At 44.2% G+C, this 22,095-nt stretch overlaps 1 long non-coding RNA gene across 1 annotated transcript; it reads right to left on the bottom strand.

The window, feature by feature from the left end:
• Positions 1–1,623: 1,623 nt before the first annotated feature.
• Positions 1,624–22,051, bottom strand: LOC121446769. Its single transcript, XR_005974127.1, has 4 exons — positions 22,009–22,051; positions 16,496–16,772; positions 12,693–12,810; positions 1,624–1,821 (listed from the first exon to the last, which is right to left on the bottom strand). It is a non-coding gene; the product is annotated as an uncharacterized LOC121446769 (long non-coding RNA).
• Between the last annotated feature and the right edge of the window lie 44 nt (positions 22,052–22,095).

Below are 22,095 nucleotides of genomic sequence, written 5' to 3'. Positions count from 1 at the left end.
GTGTGTAGGAAATTATCCTACAGCAGAAACTACCATCTCAACCCCAAATGATCACTAATTAATCAAGCACCAGAGAAAACAAATACAGCAGGCCTTGTCAACTTGAATTTTTCAAAGGAAAAAGAAATGACTGAATTGACACACTGAAGTCCATAAATTCTGCATAAATACATGCGTAGATATTCAGAATATGCATATTCTTCCTTTTAACTGCCAGCAGGGAGAATCTCACCAAATAGTATGAAACTTCAGGATGCTGTTCATTTGCAAGCCTCGTTGACCTTGGTTTATTTGGCAGGAAGGACAGAGGGTGAAAAGGCTCCACTCTCTGGCCACAGCTTTGGAACAAGCCCACTGCTCATGTCATGGGGTATCTTTAAGGAGGCTCTAAGAAGTGTCTGCAGAGCTGAGGTGGGGAAGAACGGATGCTCTGGCTTCCAGCTCATGACAGTTCATCTCAGCTGTCAACTTGACTGGATTTAGAGTCAGTCTTGGAGGCACAGGGCCATGTCTGTGAGGACCATTCCAAAGAGACTTGCCCTAAATGTGGGCAGCACCTTCCAATTGGCATTAATCTTGATTGTCAACTTGATGGGATCTAGAATCACCATGGAAACAAGTCTCTGGGCATGTCTGTGAGGAATTTTCTAGATTGGGCTCAGTGAAGTGGAACAACACATCTTAAGTGTAGGTGACACCATTGCTTGGTCTGGGGTCCTGGACCAAATAAAATGGAGAAAAGGAGCTGAAGACCAGTATTCCTCTCTCTCTCTCTCTCTCTCTCTCTCTCTCTCTCTCTCTCTCTCTCTCTCTCTCTTGCTTGGTTGCAAATGCAACATGACCAGTGCCTCATGCTCCTGCCACCATGCCTTCCCTGCAGCGGTTGGTGTACTGTCAAACTATGAGTTAGCCCATCCTTAAGGTGTTCTTAACAGGTATTTAGTCACAGCAATGAGAAAAGAGACTACTTATAGTTCAAAGAAAAAGAAGTGGTCACCTTTCTGCTCTTCTTCTTCTCCTTTTCCTCCTCGTTCTTCTTGTCCTTCTTTTTCTCTTCTTCCTTCTTCTCCTCTTCCTTCTCCTCCTTCTTCCCCTCTTTCTTCTTCTCCTCCTCTTTTTTCTTCTCCTCCTTCTCCCCCTTCTCCTTTTTCTTCTTCTTCTCCTTCTCCTCTTTCTTCTTTTCCCCTTATCCTTTTCCTTCTTCTCCCCTTCTCCTTTTCCTTCTCCTTCTTCTCCTCCTTCTCCTCTTCCTTCTTCTCCTCTTTCTTCTCCTTCTTCTTCTCCCCCTTCTCCTCTTTCTTCTTCTCCTCCTTCTCCTCCTCCTTCTTCCCTTTCTTCTCCCCTTCTCCTCTTTCTTCTCCTCCTTCTTTCTTCTTCTCTTCCTTCTCCTTCTCCTTCTTCTCCCCTTCTCTTCCTTCTTATTCTCCTTCTCTTCCTTCTCCTCTTCTTTCTCCTCCTTCTCCTCTTCCTTCTTCTCCTATTTCTTCTCCTTCTTCTCCCCCTTCTCTTTTTTCTTCTCCTTCTCCTCCTCCTCTTCCTTCTTCTCTTCCTTCTCCTCTTCCTTCTTCTCCCCCTTCTCCTCTTCCTTCTCCTCCTTCCCCTTCTCCTCTTCCTTCTCCTCCTTCTTCTCTTCCTTTCTTCTCCTCCTCTTCCTTCTTCTCCCCCTTCTCCTTTTCCTTCTTCTCTGAGTACATCTGTCAGATATGCTACCATCCTCCCCTGATGTCCAACTTCAGCTTCTTCAGCTTCCCAGTGGGGATTAGAAGTCAGCAGTTCTCCAGCTTCCAGGCTTGCAGCACTGGATTGGGACTTCTGAGGCATCTGCAGCATATAGATAATCATGGTCAGTCTAACCAACCAGTATCAGATAAGCCGGTCTAACAAGCCCCCTTTTATCAAATACATACATTCTATCTGCTCTGCAGTGTGAGTGTGCCATGGGTTGTTGTTGGATCCTATTCCTTTAGATGAGTCCCTAAGGTGACAGAGGAGGAGTCACTTGGGTCCTCCCATTGCAGGGGCCACACTGCCTAGAAAGCCAGGTACACAGAAGTGGCTGCACACAGGTAAGTCCCAAGCACACAGAAGTCCCAGCGATCTTTATATACACTTTCAGCCTGGTTTCATTCTGTTTCCCTAGAGGACAATGTCTAGTCATTTGCACATTCATTATTCGAACTCCACGTTTCTAAATTCTTTCACTGTACCCTATCAATCACCATGACTATGTTTTTGAAACAACTCCTTTCTGGAGGCCAGATTTTCGGCGTCACCACTAACCAAAGAAAAATCACATTTTAGCTAGGAAAGTCCACTATCATCATTTAGGTTGTCCCTGGAGCTATTAAACCCCTGTCCTAGAAGCTGTATATATTTTATGGCCCACTTCCTGTTAATAGGCCCTAAATCTTTTGCAAAAGAGTTGTCATTAACCAGAGGAATACTTTCCAGCCATTGGGCTTCTTTCTCAAAGCCTTGCGGATCCCGTGTCTCTTCTGGGATTGACACATTCAGCTCCTTATTTGGGCTGTCAACAAGCATTTCCACCAGAGGCCAGGAGAACCTGTCTTCAACTTCATTTCCTCCTACAACCATGCCTTTCTACTTTTTCAATGTGAGTTCATTCTGTAATTTAGATGTCACATATAATAGCACTTGTCTCTCATGCAAAACATGTGCTGAAAACCAAAGGACAGCTTCCTAGAAGATGCTCATTTGTCCCTGCATGAGATATGAATGGAGTTTTGTAGCCAGAAATCCTTCTGTTTGGAGAAAGTAGATAGATATGTAGATAATGATAGTGATACTAGACAGACAGATGTTAGATAAATAATACATAGATAATAGGTATGTAGCTAAATACATGATAGAAAAAAACAGATAACAGATAGATGATAGATAATAGATGATTGCTAAATGGTAGACAGAAAAATAAATGATATAATGTATTATTTATAATTATTTGTAAATTATATTATACACTGGTTCAGATCTGTGTAATTGAATACCATTCAATCTTTACAAAAGAGACCCTGCATCTAACAGATGAAAATAAACAGCGGACAATATGTTAAGTTAAATAAGTCACAGAAGAAAAAAATACCACATATTCTCACTTATGAGTAGAAGTAAGCATACTCTAATAACTTAAAGAGTGAGGCTGTGGTTATCAGGCTCAGAGAGAAGGCGCTTGTCACCAAGCCTGACAACTGAGTTTGATCCCTCGGACCCAAAGAGCACCAACTCCTACAAGGTATCCTCTGGCCTCCACATGAAAAATAAATAAATAAATAAACAAACAAACAAACAATACATTTTAAAACTGTGATCTCCAGGGACAAGAAGAGGAAGGATAAAACAGAGAGGGTACGGGGTGCAGGCAGAGCCGCCTGAAGTAGCAGGAATTAGTATGGGCATCACAGGTCCAGCACAAGGACCGTGTCACAGTGTTGTACGGATATTGGAAATTCACTGAGAGCACCCAATTTAAATGTTGTTACAATACTTGTGAGCAAGGTTGTTCCACACGGAGCAGACATGTTAGCCTGCCTGGCCACAGGAGCCATTTTTCTGGGTATATCCAACTCTGTGGTATTCGTTTTGTAAATATCCACCCCCAAAACACCAAGAATAAAGAGGAAAACCCTTTTCCCTTAAGAACTATGTGTGGTAAAGCTTGTAACTTTTAAGAACTGTAGAGGGTGGATGGTTCGGACAGTGTCGCCCCAGAAACGAAAGTATGAGCACAGTAGAGCCTCACTGACGTCACAGTACTTCTTCGCCGACCCCTTTGTTCTGCTGTGTCCACCATCTGCAAGACAGCAACCTTCCTCCCGCATTCCTTGTCCTCAGCCACAGCTGGGAAGTCCCCAGGGAAGCCTGTGAGATCTGGTAGTCTCTAGTTTCCTGTGGTGATTTGGGACTTAGTGTCCAGGAAGGATGGACAAACCTCAAATCCCAGCTGAGGCTCCATGCTTGTCTCTTCCCAGGCAAGATTGTGAAGGTTTTATATATTTCTTTTTCCTCTAGCTCTCTCAGCTCTAGAAGCAAAGATCTCAATCTTGGAGCAGGCTGCATCAAACCTGAGTGGCCAGGAGGTCCAACCTCCCTGGAAAGGGTCTAAGCCTCAGAAAGATTGGGAGATTTGAACCTTCATCTGTGTCCACACACAATGTGACCAGGCCTGGTTCGTCTGTGATGTGTTTGAGAGCTAACTTAGACCTGAGAGAACTAGAATGTGGGTTACATTCCAGGGTTACCCTGTCCTGTCTGTATTTGTTCTTTGCCCTAGAGAGCTCTGAGTTGAGGGCAAGAGACATCACTACTTTTCTCCCAGAGATATTTGAGCAGTGCAGAAAGGGAACATATCCTTTCTAAAACATCCCCACTCCTCCATTCAGAATTCTGTGTGGAGATGGTGTTGTAGCTCAGTGGTAGAACAAGCACGCCCCATGTACAAGACCCAGAACAGTCATACCACATGGGCAAGACCCTGGGTTTGGCTCCCAGCAGCAAAATATGAAGAAAAATTTAATCAGTCTAGACATGCCCTACCACCATGAGACACCTTTAACCTGCTGCCAGATCTCCCTTCTTCAGACAGTGTTTTGAGAGTCTGCAAGAACCAAGCCAAACTCCCCCTTTGTGGGAGAGTTTATCGAGTTGAGTATAGCCAATGATCTATGCCCAAAAACCCATCTCCAAATACAGGCCAGTGGAACTAGTCAATGTCTGTGCAAACATTGTAAGACACAGTAGAATCAGACTTCTCCATTCTTCCACCTGACTAGGCAACCCCTCCACCCCTGTCCCCTGAAGCAGCTATGCCTTGTGGTTTCTCTCCCTTCAGATCTTTATATTGTTCATGGCTGTAGCTCATTCTCATATTTCTGATTAAAAAAAAAAACCTTCACTAGAGAAAGCATCCTCAAATAGATGTGTTAGAAGGACCCTTCTCCCTTACTCCCATTCCCCATTCTGCCTCATTTGCTGCAGCAGTTTTAGCAATATTATTATTATTATTATTATTATTATTATTATTATTATTATCTGTACTTCATACAATGGGAAGGGAGATGTCCTTTTTACATGTTAATAGATAGATGTTCCACAAAAGAGGAGACAGGAACCAAAAATGTATAAAACATTGCTCATGGTCATGAGCTATCACTCCACACTCATTACAAAGACTGGCGATAGCAGTGTTGGGGAGGAAGTGGAGTCCTGGCAGAATGGTGAGGCCATCCTACTTCTGTAACATGAGGGCCTGCTCATTGGGGTTTCTGTCCCACCTGGTCCCCCAGCCATTTAGTCCCAGAGAAAATCACACAGAGAGTCTGCATTAATTATAAACTGATTGGCCCATTAGCTCAGGCTTCATATTAGCTCTTATAACTTATGTTAGCCCATTATTCTAGTCTATGTTAGCCACATGGCTCAGTACCTTTTTCAGTGGGGCAGGTCACATTTTACTTTTTCCATGATCTGGGCAGAACTCAGAGGAATGGGCTTCCTCCTTCCTAGAATTCTCCTGTTCTCATCACCCTGTCTCTACTTCCTGTCTGGTTGACCCGCTTATACTTCCTGCCTGGCCAGTCAGCGTTTATTTAAAACATGATTGACAGAATACAGACAATTCTCCCACACCATACTTCCTTGGCAAGTTGTTCAGGAGTTTCTTACAAACCAAACACATATCTACCACCCTTGCTCCCACCGTCTACATAAGTCTACCCACAGTAAACAGAAGCATCACATTCACAAAAGGACACATGGAAAAGTATTCACAGCCCCTTAACCATAACAGTCCAAACAGGAAAAGAGGAAACAACTCAACTATCCATTAATGGGAGAATTGGGAGAAGGAAAAAAAATCAGCAAGGACCATGCTGTGACTGCTACACTCAGCCACGAGGAAAGACAAAGGCTGGAGTCAGACAGCAACACAGATAACTCTTGAAGGCATCTTTAACCAAGATGCGAGAGTAGGTATCTATTGGCTATGGAGTATCTTGGAAGTAGACTGTTTCCCTAGCCTGCATGTGAATCTGGATTCAAATCGGAAATGCTTTCCCTAGGCTCAGGCATTTGAACATGTGATTTCCCCCTACTGTTGGCAATGCTGTGGAAGACTTTAGAAGTCTGGCCCGACTGGAGGAAGTAGGTCATTGGGGGTGGGCTTTGAGAGGATGCAACCTCACTCTACTTCCTGTTTCCTCTCTGTTTCAGCTTACCATTGAGGATGTGAGTTCTCAACTCCCTGCTCCTGTTGCCATGCCTCCCTCATGCTGCTATACCTCTGTTCCATGATGGACTCCTCCCCTCTGGAACTATAACCACAAATAAACTCGTCCTTCAGTTGCCTTACATGGTGTTCACAACAGAAAAGTAACAAACACAATGCTGTGGCCAGGTGACAGGGATATAGAGCTTTGAGGGTGATGGGAACGTTATTGGCCCAGAGACTTACAGCACTGGAAAGTCACTGGTCACCAAAAGTCAACGTGACTCCGTAGTTCTTGAGTTTGTTGTCTCACACTGATAATAATTAAAACCATGCACAAATGGGAACAAGTGATGTGAAAACAAAGTTTTTTAAGAAAAATCAAAGAAATATAAAAGAAACTCCAGAGAGAAGGAGGATCCAAAGAGAAGGAAAACAGCTAAGCTGCTAGGCTAGGTCTTTTTAACGGGACTTACAGCAGAAACCGGAAGTGTTGAGCTGATTCCTATGGAGACTGCCTAAATCTCAGAGCTTGGGGCTGGAGAGATGGCTCAAAGGCTAAAAGCAATTGTGCTTGCAGAGGAGGTTGGCTCTATTCCCAGCAAGCACATAACAGTTCATAACTATCCATAACTTCAGTTCCAGAGGATTGAAGACCCTCTTCTGACCTCTGTGGGCACCAGGCACACATGTGGTGCACAGACATATGTGCGAGCAAAACATCCATATACCCATAAACATAAAAACAGAATAAACAAATTGAAAAGATTTAAAAAATCTCTGAGCCTATCACAAGTCAAGCCAGTTAAGGGTTCTATAGTATATTTTCTTCTGACCCCACCAGGGAGATGGTCATGTGACATCCACATGCTGCTCGCCCACTTAGGGCATGGCTGTCCACATCTCTAACTTCTGTTTCAGTAGTTGTGGACCTTGGCTATCTGCTGGCCACTAACCCTGACCCAAATCTGCTCTCCAAACTTGCAAGCATTGCTGGCTCCAACCTGTTCTAGTGGGTGTCTTTCTGGCTGCTAACTAGGTGAGGCTCTCCGTGTGGCCAGCCTGTAGTCTCTACTGTGGATCTGTCCCATTACCACACACGGGAAGCTACCTCCCGCCTCAGCATCAGTCCCTAGTTGCTGTGTCTCTGCAAGTATCAGAAGAGTCATTACAAGGTTAAGCCACATGCAGCTAGACAATGGCAGATGGACTTCATAGTTAAGAAAGTCAGAGTTATGCTAATGTTCATTCTGTGGAGACTGACCAAAGGAAGGCAAGAAGGAACATTCTGGAGTTGTTGAAATATTTTACATATTCATGAGGTGCTGGGTTTCCATTTGTCAAAACTCACCAAACTGAATGCTAATTAGTTGAACTTTATATATGCAAAAATATTTCTAGGCCCAGTGAGATGGCTCGGAAGGAGAAGTTCCTTGTCACCCAGCATAACGACCTCAGTTTGATACTCAGGACACTGGGAAAGGAGAGAAATGATCTCTGCAAGTTGTCCTCGGACTTCCGCAAGTACTCTGTGGTTCACAATCCCCAAGTCTTAAATAAATAATGTAATAAGGATGGGAGAGGTAGCTAAGTGGTTAAGAGCACTTGCTGCTCTTAGAGAGGACCTGGGTTTAGTTCCCAGCACCCACACCAAATGGCTCACAGTGCCTGTAACTCCAGTTCTAAGAGATCTGACACCTTGTTCTGGCCTTCAGAGGTCCCAGCACACACATGGTGCACACAGTCAAGTCCATACAGAAACACAGAAAATAAAAAAAGGAAATCTTGTTTATTTAAATAATCAAAGATTTAAAGATAAAGAATCTTTTCTTTAAAAAACTTTCTATAAGATTCTACAGCATAGTTTTGATAAGTAAAAGTCAAAACAACTGAAATAATTTCTACAAAATAAGGACAATCATACATTAGAAAGGAGGCAGATTTGTGACTGAAAATGACACATCTGTGCATCAGAGCCCTGGAACATTCTCCTTCTCAGCCTTGAGCAAGACTGTTGGTTCATAATTATTTGTTAAAACATGCATTCACTCTTTTAATCATGTTAATTTCAACATGCAAAAATAATTTTTAAAAGCTGGGTGATAGTGGCACATGCCTTTAATTCCAGCACTCAGGAGGCAGAGGCAGGAGAATCTCTGTGATTTTGAGGCCAGCCTGGTCTACAGAGTGAGTTCCAGGACAGCCAAGGTTACACAAGAAACTCTGTCTCAACCTCCCCCAAAATAATAATAATAGCAATAATTTTAAAGATACAATAACAGCATTCCTGCTCTAAGAAGTCCTGCCTTGTCTTCAGAACAGGGCTCCACACCAGATCTCCCTTATTCTTTCGCCAATTTCCCATGAATTGATTTGAAATGAAGCAGGTTAGCTATTTTTTAGGGTTCTTTTTGTATTTCCTTCAATAGCCTTAAGGTTTTATCAAATAACTTATCACAGTATTTTTAAATGTATATTTTCTTATTTATATAGAAGGTAAGTTGATAGTAGAGAATAGGTAGAAAGACAGACAGACAGACAGACAGATAGATGACTGGTATACAGATGATAGGTAGGTGACTGATAGATGATTGATAGATACATATGTGAGTTAGAGATGATAGATGATAGATAGATAGATAGATAGATAGATAGATAGATAGATAGATAGATGAATGGACAGATGGATGGACAGACAGATAGGCAGATAGATAGATTCCTATGAACACTGCATTTTCAGAATTCTGGAATAATAGGATCCCAATTATCTTACTTTTTGTGGCTCAAAAGCTTCCAGTTTCTATGGTAATGCACCACCTCCAGCCATACCTGATGTTCTAAAATCTCTCCTAATTGGACTGTGACATTTGATTTCAAATCCTCAGTATGAAGCTGAGTGAACTGCCCATCCTTTTGACAGTGTGTTTTACGGTGAAACACAAACAGCTCTGCTTCCAGACTGCACATCAAGCACGTCTGGAGTACGTTGAGCATTCTGAGAGGAGCGGCAGTACTGTCATTTGGTAGAACTACCCACAGGCAGGAGTGGATGTGGGTGGATGTGGGCAGCATCTATCCCCAAGAGGGCAGAGACCTGGGCAGAGGTCAGGCATCTGGAGATGCCAGAGGGACTCCTATTTACAGCCTGCTTTCCAACACGATTTTGGGTCGTCACACAGAGCAGCGGGACTCCAGTGAGCACCGTTGTATCTTCAGCCTGTTTTAAGAAACAGGGAATGAGGAATCACAAGTACTTTGTAATTTGCCCCTGATTTGCCTTCTGTGTCTCTAGTGAATGTGCTTGTCTGCAAGAGTTTTTCCTCACCAGAAGACTGAAAAGAAGAAAAAGAAATACAAATTTGATGTGGGAGGACCTTGTCTGTGTGTTGCTTTTATTGGTTAATGAATAGAGAACTGCATTGAGCCGATGGCAGGGAAGAACAGCACTAGGCAGGGAAAGCTAGGCTGTATGCTGGGAGAAAGAAGAGCAGAGTTAGAAGCCATGGAGCCACCGGAGATAGACGCTGGGAACTTTACCCAGTAAGTCACAGCCACGTGACCATATACACAGATTAATCGAAATGGGTTAAATTAATATAAGAGTTGGCCAATAAGAAGCTAAAACTAATGGGCCAAGCAGTGATTTAATTAATAGAGTTTCTGTGTGATTCTTTCAGGTCTAAGCTAGCCGGGTGGCTGGGAACCAACTAGTGGTCTCCTTCCTACAAATTGTCCACCCATCTCAGGCATCACCAAGAAGCCTCTCCAGCTCTCAGGCTAGCCCTCCAGGGCTGAGCTGAAGAGACTGTCAAATGAGGTCAGAAGGCCCCGTCAGGCCAGGGAGACCAATGGCACAAAAGAGATGTCCATCATTGCCTGCTATTCTCTGCAGGATTACTCTGTAGCTGTTTCCCATAGAAGCATTCCCTTCTGGAGACTCCCAGACTCACCATATGCACAAGAAACTTACAATATCCACCAGGCCCTTACCTGAGGTCTGTAGCAATGAGGGGGGGGAGCCTCTTTCCCAGCTGTTTGCCTGCAGGGACCTCCAGGGTACAGTTTACAATTCTCACTCATGCCGAGTTGGGCTTCTTTCAGCGCTACAATCGCCTCAGTGAACCATGCTCCTGGAAGCAACCACACACAAACACACACACACACACACACACACACAAAAGCTCCCTGCATCACCTAGCTGGACTTGTTGGAAATCTCTCCTAGGCCTGGGTGAAGAGGAGTTTCTGTGTAATTCCCCAGGACAGGTAACAGCCAGAATGAAAGAACCAGCATCAGAGACGCCAGCTTTCACACTGGCATCTGCCCTGTGTACCTGGCTAGTCTGTTCCAGTCCTAAATACACAATGTATTAGCTGCTTTTCTGTCACGATAAAACACAATGACCAAGGCAATTTAGGGAAGGAAGCGTTGACTTTGGCTTAGAGTTCCCTAGAGATGAGTCCATTGTAGCAGGCATGACAGCAGCATGGGATGGGGAATATTAATAATTCCCATCATCAGCCAGGTGGTGGTGGCGCACGCCTTTAATCCCAGCATTTGGGAATCAGAGGCAGGCAGATCTCTGGGAGTTTGAGGCCAGCCTGCTCTACAGAGCAAGTTCCAAGACTGGCTCCACCGCTATAGGAAAAAAAAAAAAAAAAGGTCCCATCATCATCAAATGCAAGCACAAAGGAGAAAGAGAAAAACAGAGAGAGAGGGAGGGAGGGAGGGAGGGAGGGAGGGAGGGAGGGCAAAGGAGCAAACTGGAAGTAGATCAGTAGATCCAGGGTTTAAGCTCTCAAGGCCTGATTCCAGGGACATGTGACCTCCAACAAGACCACCCCTAAACCTCCCCCGAACAGTGCTACCAACTGGGAGCTGAATGTCCAACTACAGGAGCCTATGGGGAAATAGCTCTCCTGCGAACCACCACACATAGCCATCATTCTAGTAGCACGCTGGACACTGAGAACTCTCCGGCTCCACATGTCCAGAGACTGCACCATGGAGGAAGCTGTGCTACCTTACCTCCCTCTTCCTGACAAGCCAGCAAGGGTGCAAACCAGTAAGGACAAAGCAAAGGAGAGCAGTTGGCTAGTGCCCAGCCTTCCACTGTGCGTGAGACTCGGCCCATTAATGTGCTCCTATACTGTCATCGAGGTGAGAAAGGACAATCACATCAGCACATTCCCACCACCCAGGCACAGCCCTGTAGCCATGATAACACACGTGGAAAAGGCAGGGCCTTCCACAACCTTCTTCTTCCAGGTATGAGTCTTACCTATATAAAGAGTAGCAGCAACGTTTAAGGTCAACTGGAGGCTTCAGCATATCAGATACTGTGGTGTGGGAGGTCCTTCTGTATATGTGTTGCTCTTATTGGTTAATGAATAAAGAAATTGCTTTGGCCTGTGATAGGGCAGAATAGAGCTAGGTGGGAAACCTAAACTGAATGCTGGGAGAAAGAAGGCAGAGTCAGGAGAAGCCATGTAGCCCCACCAGAGACAGATGCCAGACAGAATTTTACCCAGTAAGCCACAGCAATATGGCAATACACAGATTAATGGAGATGGGTTAGTTTAGGATATGAGAGCAAGCTAGGAATATGCTTAAGCTATTGACCAAACAGTATTATAAATAAGATAGTTTCTGAGTGGTTATTTCCTGGTCTGGGCATCCAGGAACAAAAAAGCGACCTCCAAAAACAATGCTCTCTACTTATCATGACATTTATAGACAAAATGTTTGTTCCCTGAAAATTCCTGACTTCCAGTTCTTTAGAATAACATAACTACATTTGGAGACAGGACCTTTAAATGAGTCAAATGAATCAAAATAAAGTCCTCTGACTCTAAACAGAAGCAATAGAACCAATGACCTTGCAAGAAGAGACTAGGGGAAGGACACTGGGTGCGGGATGGGGAAAACACCATGGCAGGAAGAACATCTGAAAGCCATTCAGAAATGCCTAAAAATAAGCCAGGCCTGCTGTCATCTTGATTTCATATTCCCAACCTCAAATACTGTGACAATACAAATTTCCGCTGTATAATCCACCCGCTCTGGGGTCATTTGTTAAGACATTCCAAACAAATAAACAAATACAAGATATAATTACCAGACAAATTGACTTAGTTAATGGACATTTCGATGAAACCAGGACCAGTCTATGATGCCATTTTCTAAAAATGATTGCTGAGGTCACCTAGGTGACGAGTTGGGAGATGATCTGAGGAACCCTCCAACTCAAACTTCAAAGCAGAAAGCCTATGCATGCACTATGCTGTGTACAACCAGCCAAATTTTGGGCCACTGGCAACACAAAGCTGTCTCCCCTAGTTTAAACAGAATAGAACTTTGAGATGCAGTGTGCAGAACCACTGTGAGAACTGCAGGGGCAGGGATGGTGGGCACACACCTGGGATGGATGGGGCAGGATGCCATCCCCCTTCTCCCAGGTCCCTCATACCTGTAATGATCTCTACTCTCACTGCCGGGAGGAGCATCCTGCTGGTCCTCAGGAGGATCTCAGTTCAGCCCCCAGACTGGTCCAGCTGGTGAAGGATTTGCCACCATGTGCCCAGGCACTGTTATAGGGAGGAAAGAAGGTGGAGTAAAGAGTGAGCAGCTACTTATATGGTTGGAAGATGCCCCATTTGCCTGGATTCAGCCTCCAAAGTGGGATATGGGTTCATTCTCCCAACACACTCAAAAGATGGAAAAGTCCCTGAATACTAGGAAGAGATTTCAGTGCCGAGCAGCCAAGAGGAAACCTTTGGAAATTCTCCTGCATGGTACAGCCATAGAGCATAGGGGTCTGGGATTGATGCAGGAATTTGGGGTGCTATGGGATCTTTCACCAGCTAAGTGAGGGACCCCAGCCTGGGCCCAGTCAAGGAAATGATCACAGACTGTTCATATGTTCCCCACCCACTTAGGGGTGGCTGAAGTCCCACTCTTTCCACCTCTGACCTGTGGTTTGTTCGCTGCTGACCTTGACTGTCTGCTACTGGCAGGGCTGGCTGCCATACCTTTAGCCACCGTGCAGGTGTTTTGCATCTGTTAATAAGACTACCTCTTTTTTGTTCTCATATCTTCACGATCAGCTCATGGTTTTACCATGGCAGGGGGCTAACTCTATCCCAGCCACCGAGATGTAGCTGTGGTCTTTCTTGCATAAGCCCCTCAAGAGCTCATGAGGGGAGTGCAGCTGGCCAGTCTTTACTATCCAGAGCCCTGCCCCTCCTCTTCCCTATCCAGCTTGGTCATATTCCTCAGTGTTCTAGATTTTGCCTTGTCAACCCTTTATGATAGTTTGAATGAGAAATGTCTCCCATAGGCTAAGGTATTTGAATACTTGGTACTGGGTTATTGGCTCTGTTTGGGGAGGCTTGGGTGGTGCAGCGAGGATGGAGGAAATACATTTTCCAAAGCAAAGCTTCCTGGTCCCTCTCTCTGCTTTGTGCTTGTGGTTGAGGGTGTGACCTCTCAGCTTCCTGTTCCCATTGCCATGCTTCTCCACCATGATGGAGAACTCTTATCCCTCCCTCCGGAACCCTGAGCCCAAATCAACACTTTCATCGGTAAGCTACCTTGGTCATGGCATTTGGTCACAGGAGCAGAAAGGTAACTCATACACCCCGAATCTCCCTGTTCAACCCCAGTTTCTGTTCTCACTAAAACAAGTGAGCTGCCTGTAGTCTTCCCGGTGGCCCCCTTCCCTTGCTACCTAAAGAGAACTTGCTTCAGAATGACCTCAAACAGAGTAGGAAAGAAGACGTGGTCTTTTGTGAGCCCAGGACACAGATGATCTGGGGGAAGAGTGAGTGCTTCCTTTGATCCTAAAAGATCCTTTCTTGAAAGCAGCAAAGCCTCCTCCACTCTACCAAGGCCCTCTGAGGAGCCCATGGGCCTTCAGGGAGGAAGAACCAGCTGGTCTAGGAGGTAGGAAAAGGGATTTTGTGTTAGATGACATTGACCCTAGAGTGACCTTGACGTTTCTGTGAAAGTGTGACCCTAAAATCTATTTTGTGGCCCTACTGGAAAGAAAAGCACCAAATCGAGCTGTACCGTGTACTCCACTTTTGGCACACCAAAAAATTCTAGTAGTGAAAGGCTTGTGCCTGTAATTGAAAATACATGTGCCAAAAATGTGAATAATGAAACTTCTCAATAACCATTTAAAGGTGACAGTTGGGTAGGTGGATACCAGATGGCCACTTAAGAATAATTGCTGGGCGAGTTTTAAAGGTGCAAATTGCTATTCAAAGAGCCCTGGATTTTAGACAAACTCCCACAGACATCTTGAGAACATAGCCTCCAGCTGGATGAGTAATGAGGTCCAATTCATCAGGGGTCAGTCCTATGCGGGTAGGGGAGTATCCTTCATTATTTGTAGCTTAATGAATTATGGCTTTTGTGTGCTCGGTGACTGTGCTGGTTCTTTGCTCTTCACTCTTGACCAGCACTTCACAGAGGGCATGTAGATTATCCAAGTCATAGCTTTCAACAATAAATATCAGGTGCCAGGTTTTCTTCTTAGGAATTTGGGAACACGTCCAACAATGGGCTGAGGCTTGTTATCCATATACGAGGCATGTGCGCTTGCTCTAATTACATTAAGTAGCTAGTACTAGGCAGGGTAGGTGGTTGGGGACACAGAAATACCCTCTATGGCTTAAAGTAAAGGCCGTCAGGTTTTGGTCCATTAGCACAAATCATTCAGTTTTATGAACTACAATGAGAGTATTACATACACAGGCATCACATAAGAAATGACTTTTCTTTAGCTCTGCCATGCTCACCAGACATTCAGGCCTTGCACAGAATGGCTGCTCTAGTCTTACAGAGAAGAAAAGAACAGAAAGCTTTACTGGAAAACAAGTGACGTAAGGCAGGTGCAGTTGAGTTGAGTTCCCTGGAGTCACTCGTGACCAGAGGACATCCACAGGTGTGCCAGGCCCTGGGGAATCACTGGAGCCCGGGAGCAAACCTTGACTGCTGGGCGTCACTCCACCCCCAAATTGCCTTCTGTACTATGTATTGTTACTGAGAATAATTGACCTATAGCATCTAAGAAAATAAGCTCATGACTCTTAAGTAATAGGCTTGCCTACAATAACAGCAATAATAATAATGGCATTTATTTTGTTCACCAACCCCAAAATTTAAGACCTAACTCTCTGAAGAGATTTGTGCGTAACTCACTCGAGCAAATCCATTTTCCCTTGGCAAAGAAAGTGCTGGATGATGCCCAGTTACATTGGATCACAGTTTTTCAGTCAATAACTGGTTTAAGTTAGCTACCTGAAGTAAAAAAAAAAAAAACCTGCCTGCATATTTAAATTCTAGACAGATAGCCCTGTGGAAGTGAGAGGGCGTGTCTATGCTTGTAGTGCACAGGCTGTGCCAAAATGGGAACCAGAGGAGGCAACAGGAATAGGCACATCTTTCAAACACTAGGAAGGCACTCGCACAATGAAGCGTGCATCTGTGGATGTATATACTGGTGTCAGTTATGGGTGTACTGGGTGTGCCTATCACCCCTCACTTGCTGTGAATCAAAAAATAAGAAATCTCACTTTGTATCCGCGAGTCTCAAACTTTGAATTGGGCTCTTCTAGCTGGATTCCCCTCCTGAAGACAATCTGCATGCATCTATTTTTAGATAACTGTTGTAAGCATCAGAGCCATATAAGACATGACAGAACACAATCCATCATTTTGCAGCAAAGCCCAAACCCAAATAATCTTGCGCTGCTGCTGTTAAAATTGCTCCAGTTCTGTGAGGTCAGAGTAGTTCTTGTTCTCTCTGAGCAGTTCTATAAACAAAACTTCACAAGAGGATGTCTACGAAGTAAATGTTTAAAGGCATATCTGGCTATAAAAATAGTCCATTAATAAATATTTAGGAAAGTAAAGTGCTTCAGAATACAGAATCACAATGAGCAAGGCCTAGTAAGGGAGAAAAAGAGGATACGGGTTGGACCTCAGCTGTAGGGAGCTTGCTTGGCATGTGTGAGACCTGGGACTGTCCCCTGAACTTCAAAATAAACAAACAAAACCTCTCTAATTAAAAATGTTGAATAAACATCTATTAACAGGCATAGCAATAAGCTATTAACTGCTGAATCTATTTTAATTTGTTGTTTCAACGTGATGCCTAATCATGGTTGTCAACTTGACTGCATCTGGAATCAACTAAAACCCAAGCTGCTGGGCACTCCTGTGAGGGATTTTCTTAATCAAATTATTTGAAGCAGGGAGACCCACCTTAAATGTGTGTTGTGTATGGCATCTTCTGGTGACAGTCCACATAAAAGGACGTGGAAGAAGAAAACTCTGCTTTCTTCCCGCTTGCCCTCACTCTCGCTGGTAAGTTCATCTATCCTGCTGCTGCAGCATCCCTTCACATGATCAGAATCAACTTCTTCAGGATTCCAATGCAGACTAAGAGCAGCAGCTTTCCAGGAACCCTTCAGTTTTCAGGCCCAGACTGGGGCTCCTGAGACATCCAGCCTGGTGTGCTGTGGGACAGTGGCCTAGTACCCTGTAATGATTTGTCACATGTATTGATTTAATAAAATGCTGATTGGCCAGTAGCCAGGAAGGAGGTATAGGTAGAGTGACCAGAATAGGAGAGTTCTGGGAAGAGAAAAGGCTCAATCTTCAGTCGTCACCCAGACCAAGAGGAAACAAGATGAGAATGCCTCACTGATAAAAGGTACCAAGCCACGTGGCTAACACAGACAAGAATTATGGATTAATTTAAGATGTAAGAATTAGTTAATAAGAAGCCTGAGCTAATAAGCCCACAAGTTTATAATTAATGTAGTCTTCTGTGTGTTTCTTTGGGACTGAATGGCTGTGGGACAAGGTGGGACAGAAACCTCTGTCTACAAATAGCACCCAATGTGGGGAAACCACATCCACATAAAACCTGAGAGAGCTTGGGAAGTAATTCTAGACACAAAAGAACAGAGTTAAGCTTCTTGGTGGCAGCATTTTCTCTGGTGTGTTCTGTTTGCAAGAGACAAGTGTGTAAGAGAGGCTTCCTGACTCAGCTTTAGCTGCAAAAACCTTGTAGTCCTTTTAAGAGACCCTGACCCTGCCACAAAACACTTAAATGATGATTATGAACAGCCAACTTACATGCTTCATAGTGGTGGCAGAGAGCTTGAAACTTCATAGAGTTGTGGCAATAAACATGGCTCCTGCCAGTACCTCTACCATGAAGCTAGACTCTCAGAAAGCTAAAGAAAGGGGTGGATCCAGCTGTCAAAGCCATAGCTTTAATCCTAGCCATATCACTTAGCAAATTAAAGACTCATGTAGTCAGAAAAAGAGAGATATATAGATTCAGAGAAAAAAAAACTCTAAATGGTTTACAGTATGTTTAAAAGTATATGTAGGCTTGGGAGAAAAAAGAAAAAGGATACAGTCTTTTTTAAAAAAGAAAAAGAGCAGTTGGGTGTGGGGCACACACCTTTAATACCAGCACTTGGGAGTCAGAGGCAGGCAGATCTCTGTGAGTACAAGCCACATAAAGATGAAAAATATACATAGAATACTGTGTTGTCTTTGGATTGTTTGATGGCTGAGGAAGAAAGAACAGCTGCTAAATAACATTTGATTATAATTATTATAACATATATTTTGAAAATGTCTTGACTTCAAATTTTAAGTCAAAAGATATGTTACTTTGGAGAAGAGGTTTTGCTTTTGTTTTCACAGTAAATAAAAACATTTGCTCATTCTGGGTAAAGAAAAATCAGGTTTGATAAAGGAAGACACCCCCTGAAAAAAATCCCTGACAGTAGTGGATGGCCCAGATGATCCAACATTTTAGAGGATTTCTATTGGAGTTTCCTCTGAATTCTACATCCAGAACAGCCTCAGAACTGTTTAGTTGAGGGACTGGAGAGATGGCTCAGTGGTTAAGAGCATTGCCTGCTCTTCCAAAGGTCCTGAGTTCAATTCCCAGCAACCACATGGTGGCTCACAACCATCTGTAATGGGGTCTGCTGCCCTCTTCCGGCCTGCAGACATACAGACAGAATATTGTATACATAATAAATAAATAAATATTTAAAAAAAGAAAGAAAAAAGACTGTTTAGCTGAGATGATCAAGCCTCACAGAATATTCCAATTAGGACTTGACCATAATCTTAAATTTTCTTTAGGTCCCCATAAGATTATCAGTGGCCCCATTCAGCAGGAAGTAGCTTGGAAAACTATACCCATATCCCCAAAAAATGGATTATGGATGTTTGTCTCTGTTTAGCATGTTGGTTACAAGTTGTTATGAATAATGGTCAGGAAGAAAGCTAAACAAATGAGATTAGATTCAGAGTTTTTGTTTTGGATAAAAAAGGGGGGAGGATAGTGCTGTGGGACAATGGTCTTGTAAAGATTTATCACTTGTATTGGTTTAATAAAACATTGATTGGCCAGTAACCAGGCAGAAAGTATAGGCATGTGACCAGAATAGGAGAATTCTGGGAAGAGGAAAGGCTCAGTCTGTAGTCATTACCCAGACCAAGAGGAAGCAAGATGAGAATGCCTCACTGATAAAGGTACCAAGCCACATGGCTAACACAGACAAGAATTATGGACTAATTTAAGATGTAAGAATTAGCTAATAAAAAGCCTGAGCTAATAGACCAATCATTTTATAGTTAATGTAGTCTTCTGTGTGTTTCTTTGGGACTGAACGGCGGGACAGAAACCTCTGTCTATACTTGTAGACTCTCCAGTGTGAGACAGCCATTGTTGGGGTATGCAGACCACATCCTGTGGGTCAATCTAATTATCACTGTCTTAGTTAAGGTTTTCTGTGCATGGTTACAGAAGACTTTCTACCTTGAGGCTTGCCTTTGGGTTTGGCAAAGTCATCCACACAGCAAAAAGCTGCCTTTTACCTCTTTAGCTTTCTGGATGTCACCTGGGGAATTGATCTTCTCATCCTGCCAAGACAGGTAGACTAAATCTTCCCTGCCACAGGAAAGTCTTAGAGCCTCTTGTACTTGGCAACTAATGGCAAACACTGCCTCTAAGGCTGGTGTTCTCCAAGGACTAAGGAGAGACTTGGGATTGCTGATGTTTGGTTGGAAGTGAGACCCCAGCCCCCTAACATCCCTATATCCAAGGAGTCTGGGATGTTTCGTTGGAAGCAGCACCCCAGCTCGCTAACACCTCTCATACAAAGAGTCTGGAATGTTATAGTCAGGGGCTTCATCCCAGCCCCTGGCACCCATCTTTGGAATACTGGGCAGGAACTCCATTTCAAGCCCTCTCCCCTGGGAGTTGCCCTGGTCTGGACTCCACCTCTGGGAAAGCCCGCAAAGCAGTGACCCCTCCCCAGGGCCCAGGGAGGGCCAAGAGAGCTTGCCAAGTGGTGACCCCTCCCCAGGGAGGGTCAGGACCACTTCCACAAGCTATTTAGGCTGCCTCCCAGAAAATAAACACGTGGTCACGGGGTTTGCATGGTCTCCCCTTTCCTCTCTTCCCTCACCATGCTTTGCCGGTGCTACCCAGGAGTGCTGCATTAAACATGGGCTTCTTTTATTAGGTCTAATTTTGTCTGATTGGAATTATTTGCATGAGCACAGAGGCTCATCTTAAGAAATATTCTTAACATTTATAGCTGTGAAAAGAAACTGTGACCACAGAAACTCTTATAAAGAAAACATTTGGGCTGGAGAGATGGCTCAGAGGTTAAGAGCACTGGCAGCTCTTCCAAAGGTCCTGAGTTCGATTCCTGGCAACCACATGGTGACTCACAACCATCTGTAATGAGATCTGGTGCCCTCTTCTGACTTGCAGACAGAATACTGTATATATAATAAATAAATAAATCTTTTTAAAAATTTTTAAAAAAAGAAAACATTTAATTGAGGTGGCTCGCTTACAGTTTCAGAGGGTTCTGTCCATTATTGTCATGGATGTAAACATGGAGGTATGCAGGCAGACATGGTGCTGGAGCTGACAGTCCTTACATCTGACTCAGAGGCAACAGGAAGTCAGTTGTCACACTGAGTGAAGCTTAAGAAAAAGACCTCAAAATCAGACCCCACAGTGACATACTTCCTCCAACAAGATCACACCTCCTAAAAGTGCCACTCCCTTTTGGGAGCCATTTTCTCTCAAACCACCACAGTCCCCTTTTAATGTGTGTGTGTGTGTGTGTGTGTGTGTGTGTGTGTGTGTGTATGTATGTATATATATGTGTATGTGTGTATATGTATATATTCATTCTACTGGTTCTCTTCCTTTAGAGAACTTTAATCTAAACTTATTCAAGGAAGGTATGGGAATTCTAAACTCATAGCAAACTCAAACGTACCACAAGTGAAACAAATGGAAATAGACAATTGAAAGGCAATGGGAAGGGAATGAGGAGGTGAAGGCATTTTTGAGTCAGGGTAGGAAGAAATTACTGGCACCTGGGAAAGAAAAGCTGCCCCCTCACCCTAGACTCTAGTTGAAGCCTCTTGCCAGTAGACTGGCAATCCCAACACTAAAAATTTGCTCTGAAGGCTGCAAGCGTAGAATAAGTACTCCTTTCATATAAGACACTTATATAAGACGTTAAACAAACAAACAAACAAACGCCTTTAATCCCAGCACTCGGGAGGCAGAGGCAGGTGGATATATAAGGCCAGCCTGGGCTACAGAGCGAGTACTAGGACAGGCTCCAAAGCTACATAGAGAAACCCAGTCTCGAAAAACAAAAACAAACAAACAAAAAACCCAAACACAAACAAAAACAAAGCAACAACAATAAAAAAAAACAAACAAACAATGACCCAGGCTTCTGGCCTGGATATGTACGACCTTAGATGTGGCCTCATCCCTTTCCCAAGACATCTGGAAATCTCAAACCCAACTGTCACAGTGAAAATGGCTGTGTCCCTGCCAGCTAATCCTGTTTGGTGCCCCTAAGGTTCCATCAAGTGACTTCATTTGCTTTCTTAGCAACGTTTTTTTTTTTTTATGACATTTGCTACAAACCCCACCAAAGCATTAAAGGTGGCTACTGCAAACACAAACAGCAGCCTGCTGTGAGCTGCGAGTGTCCCCCTGAGAGCTGGTGCCCACCCTTGGGGATGACTCACTCTCTGGGATTCTTCTTTAAGAAGCCCAAGGCCTGGCTCTCAGGTGAGGATCTCCTCTCTAACCTCCTGCTTAAGCCTTCATTCAAGTAACTTCCTCAGATCCCAAATCTACTGCATTCTGCCTAGTCCCGAAGTTCCTTTCTGCATCCAAGTCACAGATAGGGCCTGCCCTGAGCCGAGGTCCCCTGAAATGCTAAGGGCAGCTGAGGGTGGCAAGAGGGAGCTGTGCCTGTACCCCAGGAAGCTGGTGTTCCAACTGACTGCTCTAGAGAGGATAACCAAGTGAAACACACAGACACCATGCCCTTGGGTGGTGGGGTTTTAAGTTGCTTTTTAAAAAATATATTTAAAGGAGCGAAATACTGGGAGGTTGCTTTATATACACTAAGCCACAAGCAGGGACTTGGCTACTACCTCATAGCTTGTTTACACTCCACTGTTACTGGGTGCCAGACACACCATGGAGGAAGTGCAGGGGTAGATGGCCCCCAAGCCAAGATTTGCCCTCCTTGTGCTCGGAGAGAGGGTCCCTGAAGGGGGGTGGAATCCCAATCTGTGCTGGTAACATGAATCAAAACAAGCTGTTCCCTTGTCTCAGACATTGGAGTTCAAGTTAGATGTCTGGTTTTCCTGGGGCCGGTTCAATTATCCCTGGGATCCCCACTCACCTCAAAATCCAAGTCTTGGGCCAATAGGAACAGTAGGTCACTGGCTGGACAGAGTGGCCAGCCAGAGAGGAGGAGCTAGCAGGCTCT

This window comes from Microtus oregoni, unplaced genomic scaffold (genome assembly GCF_018167655.1).
Source record: "Microtus oregoni isolate MIOR12 unplaced genomic scaffold, Mior012 000004F_ref0000308, whole genome shotgun sequence".
NCBI classification, from domain to species: Eukaryota; Metazoa; Chordata; class Mammalia; order Rodentia; family Cricetidae; genus Microtus; species Microtus oregoni.
This window is presented reverse-complemented; position numbering and strand designations above follow the sequence as displayed.